Genomic DNA, 5,508 nt, shown 5'->3' with positions numbered 1-5,508 from the left:
TTAAATATATTTATAAGTTTATAGATATGCAAACAAACATATGTATATATGTATATGTACATATATTTACATGTTTATATATAGACATATCTCTATGTATATACTTATGTATACATACACACAAACATATATAAATATACATACATGCATACATACATACATACATACATACATGCAAACATATAAATACAAGCCAGTATGAGTTCACATGAAGCTGCCTTCCATATGGAATTTAGTATATAAGAAGTGTATTCAAAATACAGGTTTAAAGAAAGGATAAAGAGACAGGAAGAGGTTGGTATTGGTGGAAACAGTTGTATATCATTAATGTACTCCAATCAAATGCCATTTTGCATCCCAAGGAGGATGCTGATAGTAACCTGGTCTGCCTTTAGGTAGAACAAATGATACTACTACCCTCACCTGGATCAGTCCTGGAAATGGTCTGTTTAGAAATGTGTGATCTTGGGGAAATCAGCTCTTCATATAGTGCAAGTCATAGCTGAACTTACTAATAGGTGACCTCTGGCATGTGCCTGCTATCCAGCAGCTGCAGCAGTAGGCCTCTCTTTAAAGGAGCTTCCTTGAAGTCCAGAGTGTGTCTATCATAACTGCATCCTTAAATGGTACTTGGGAAAGGAATATAACTTTAGGAGGATGATTCTTTTCTCTCTGCATGTATTATGGCATATTCTGCAGTTGACATTGACAGGTATATTATGAAACAACTTGGGATCTCTTCTGACCTTCTGTTACGTCTGTGGTGTCACTGTAATGTTTACTAAATGAAGTATCCATGTAGAAGTTCTAAATCTAATTGCTTTTTTTCTGGAAAATTATCAACCATTTCCGTTTGAGTATCATTTTCCTGTTATCACTCACCTTTTTTTCCTTTGGTATTCTTATATCATATACTTTACTTCCTCTTGGTCTACTCTCATGTCTCTTTACACTATTTAGCTCAGGTTAGACTACAATACCTTTTGGATACTAGGTAAGCACTCTACTATCTGAGCTACATCCCCAGAGCTCATGTCCTTTTTTCGATCCCATCACTTACTTATCCATGGTATACACCATACTTAATCAGTGGCATCTCTTTATGGCTTTGAAGCCTACAGAATGGTTTCTATCTCCACCCTCCAAAGGGCAGCATTTCCTGAAATATAACCATGTTTGGAAAGGCTATTTGGGTAGCAACCTTGGTAGAGCCTGCTTTGTAGTTTGGACCGTCCAGACAGGATTTAACTTGTGTTTGCTGTATGTTTACTTCTATGATTAATTAGTCCATTATTTACTTATGTGTGTGCTTATATGTGTGCATGTGGTGGTCAAAGATCAACCTCTAATATCATTCCTGAGGAAACATCTACTTTGTTTTGTTTTTGTTTTTTTTGCTTGTTTGCTTTGTTTTGTTTTGTTTTTGAGGTAAGGGCTTTTATTGTTTTGGAGCTGGGCAAGTAAACCAGACTGACTGGAAAACTTCTGTACTGAGAGTATGAGTGGGAACCACCATACCTGGCTTTTTTACATGGGCACTAGGAATCCAACCTCAGGTTTCATGCTTGTGTAGAAAGCATTCTACCTACTGAGGTAGCTCCTAGCTTCTTAACTTCTCCATTCTTGTAACATTAATATGAATCCCAAAGATGAAAAGTTCTTCTGGTATTTATTTTGCTAAACAGAGAATTAAAATTTTTCCCAGGGGAAAAAGGTCCAGCTTAGAGGACTTGTGGGTATAATGACTGAACAAAGGCTATCTCTGTGGGAGTCAGTGAAGAAGAGAATGAGAAAAACTAAACCACATTCTAAACAAACAAACAAAAATGAGGCAGTGTTTTGAAACTCTATAAGGAAAGTTAAAAGATTCCAGAAACAAGAAAAAAGACTGTTAAAGCCGAGAAGTAAATCAAGAAAGGCTTCAGACATACAGTTCTCAGGTGGCGAGAAAGCAACTTAGACGTTGTTTAGAAAAGGATAAGACAGATATAATATAGACCATCCTACCCCCATTATGAGCCCATAGTCCTCAGAAGCCCCAGCTCTGACTGCAGATATTGGTGAGAGAGTTATTCCTCCTCCATCAGATGGGTCAATAGTATAGAAAAATCCCATTTTGCCATTTTATATGAGTCAGAGAGCAACAGCCTAGTGCCATTTAAGAGATTCTAATGCTAGAATCTGAGATGCCCTGGGGATTGAGAATAGCTTGAAGAGTCTTGAGTTTAGCCTGCCCTGGCTGTCAGGTATGAGAATTTTTGCAGAGGGGCAAGTTGTGAAGAACAGGAGGCTTGACCCAGACAAGCCCCAGTGTTCAGGAAGCAGGAGGCTTTCCTCAGGTTGGAAAGTTCATAGGGAGAGAAAGTCATACCCCTTAGAGACTTGAGAATGACTCTTCAAATGAGATAATTGAGTCTGAGGACAGTAGGTAGATCCAACACTAAAGTGACCTATGTGTTGTTCACTACCAGAGAGGCTGGAAATGCTGACAGCCCCAGCCAGCAGCTCTCCAGTCAGCTGAATAACCCTCAGGCTGTCTGGAAATAACAAGACAGGTACTCCACCTGTTCAAAGCTCAGAGCTGCTGCTGTTTTCTACACTTCAAAAACCTCATAGGAGACACTTTCCAGCTGAAATATTAACCACTGCAAGAGCACACAATCTTAGAAGTCTTGGAAGAGTGAAAGGATATACATAAGCCACAAACAAGAAAGCCAAGTGTGGCCAGAAGAAACGCCTGCTGTGGAAAGAAAGAAGTTTACCGAGGTGAAGAAAGCTTTAGCAGACATCAATACTTGTTCAATTTGGCCTCAGCAATAGCATCAACAACTCCACAAATTTAACTGACATCCATTCCAGAAAGAAGCTACTGCAACTTCTTTTAAGTATTTTAAAATTTATTGTTGTTGATGATGTTAGTGTGTGTGAGAGGACAACTTTCTTTCTATTTCTCTATTGGAAGGATGTTTCTATTCATATTATGGACATGGCTTCACTCCCTGCCTTCCCCAACTCCTCCTAGATCCTTCCTACCTCCCTACCCAGGTAATTCTAGGCCTTTTTATTCTACTTCTTTTGAGATAGTGAACCAACAAACAAATTTGTTGTCAATTTGTTAAGAAAAAAATCTTTTAAAAAAGATTTATATATATGTATACATATATGTATACACACATTATACACACACACACACACACACACACACACACACACACACACATATGGTTATGTATGCACTTGAGTGGATTTATATGCACCACTCCCACGCAAAGTCCAGCAGGGTCCAGCAGGGTCCAGCAGGGTCCAGCAGGGTCTAGCAGGGTCTAGAGAGCAAAAGATCGCATGGAACTAGAGTCCAGGAGGTTGTAGGCCACCTGAGGTAGGAATCAAATGCAGGTCCTCAGAAGAGAGCTTAACCACAGAGGCGTTCCTTCAGCCCCTGCTGAGCCATTTCACCAGTCCCAGGATCAAGACTCTTTGATGCTTCTATTTCTTCCCTGAATGCAGCTTCGAATTTTGAAGTGTCCATACTCTTGCATCATATCACGCTCAAGCCATGGTTAGTTCAGCTTCTGGGCTTCTTTCATTTGCTCTTCAGTTAAAGCAAGGTCAAATCTGATTCCTTTAATGTTGAAATCCTTTGCTTGGACCACAGCTTTGGTTTCATTTTAACTTGCAACTTGTTAACAGGTACTTCTTGGCAGGACTGGTGTGAGACCGGCTTCATAGTTATATCAAAGGTGCTGAATTCAGGGTGGGCATTTCCTAAGTACAACAGGCTGGGTTTTTTTTTTTGTTTGTTTTGTTTTGTTTTGTTTTTTTTGTCCAGCTGCTCTTTTTGCTTCTCTAACTTCACCACTTGGATCTCATGGATTCAAGGATTATAGGGTTCAAAGCAAATTGCCACACCTTGTCCTTCAATCCTTCAGTTGTGTTCCTGAGGGTGAAAGTAGCCCCAATCCCTTTTCCTGATTGATGGCTGCACATCCCCCAAAACTGGCTGCTTTTGTTTGTTTGTTTGTTTGCTTGTGCTTCCTACACAGAACTCTAGAATATGAAACACCTTTCTCCTGTCTAGAATATATTTTCTTTCTTTCTGAATTTTCCCCTTGGAGGAATGAATTCAGGACTCAGGTACCTTTTGTGTTCCTACCACCATTTGAACAAAGAGAGGGGCTGTTCTCCTGTATCATTGGTGGGGCAGCCCAAAGTGGAATAAAAGGTACTCTTCTCTGGTCCAGAATAAACATAAGTTTAGAGAAGTACATTGTCAACCATACGTAAAACTGGATTGTTATACAGACATTCTGAGGTTGTATACCAAATGAGACTAGTAATCATGCAAAGTACCAAGTTTATGAAAATGAAATAAGCTTCTGTGTTAAGAATAATGATGAATCTAGTGATACAAGAGTCAGAAAGGGAGAAATAGCAAGGAAGTAATTTGCCACGACAAGACATGAGTGTAGAGGGCAAAACTGCCTTCTTGTACACACATAAACATTAGAAAACCCAGGAAAAGTTAAATATACAGCTTATCTCTTTAATTGGATGAAATGCTTCATTGTTCCTCCTGGAATGCTGGGAAAGGATATAGTTTACAACTTGCTGATCCTTTGTTCTCTGATGATCCAGGCTCTGCCTGGATCTCACAGAAGTTATGTTTTACTTATCCCAGACCCTTCCCCCCCTAAATTGTGAACATTTGCTTCTAGGCCATAAAACTCATTCGAGAGAGAGAGAGAGAGAGAGAGAGAGAGAGAGAGAGAGAGAGAGAGAGAGAGAGAGAGAGAGAGAGACATCATCTGTTTCTTTTTAATCAGCCTTAGTGACTTCTATGTTATCTTAGGGCTAGGACAAATCCTGACTCCCACAGAGATTGTATTTACCTCAGTCATTCTCCCAGGACCTTTATCTTGAGAATTGTTTCAAGTCAACAAGAACTCATCTTATGTATGAAGCCCTCTGTACTTTGTAAACAGCTTCAGTGTAAACATGTCTTAGGCTTTGGTCTACTAACAGGACTGAGTTAAGTATTATCAATTTTTTTTAAATTGTGCTGTACGTCTATACAGTTAAAATAAATATTTTGGTGGTCAGACAGACCCTCCACACATGAAGTGTTGCATCTCCCAACATAATGGCTATTTCTTGAAACAGACAAGCTGATCAGTTGGAGCATATAGTTATTCCCATTAGAGTAAAGAAATCGTGCTTTTAAACAGATCTTTTAAACACTCTGTGCCATCTCAGGTTGTATGTAATTTAGGAGGTGGTACGTTTCCTGAAGCATAATAAAAATGTCAATTCAGGAGTAGAGATAATTAACATCTGCTCAGAGCTTGGTAAATTTAGGCATACAGCCAAAGAAGCTCTTGTCTCCAGTTTACTTTGAAGAGGAGGAGGAGGAGGAAGAAGAGAAAGAGGGGGAGAAGGAAAGAAGGCAACCAGGGGCTTCTCCAATTGGGGTATCAGGCCAATAGGATAGAGGAGGGTTCTTTGGATGGT

At 39.5% G+C, this 5,508-nt stretch overlaps 1 pseudogene; it reads right to left on the bottom strand.

Moving 5' to 3' along the window:
• Positions 1-3,412: 3,412 nt before the first annotated feature.
• On the bottom strand, positions 3,413-4,898 carry LOC116095140 (annotated as a pseudogene).
• Between the last annotated feature and the right edge of the window lie 610 nt (positions 4,899-5,508).

The sequence above is a fragment of the Mastomys coucha genome, chromosome X (genome assembly GCF_008632895.1).
Source record: "Mastomys coucha isolate ucsf_1 chromosome X, UCSF_Mcou_1, whole genome shotgun sequence".
Classification (NCBI taxonomy): Eukaryota; Metazoa; Chordata; class Mammalia; order Rodentia; family Muridae; genus Mastomys; species Mastomys coucha.
Note: the sequence above shows the minus strand (reverse complement) of the source record. Positions and strands in the feature narration are given on the sequence as shown.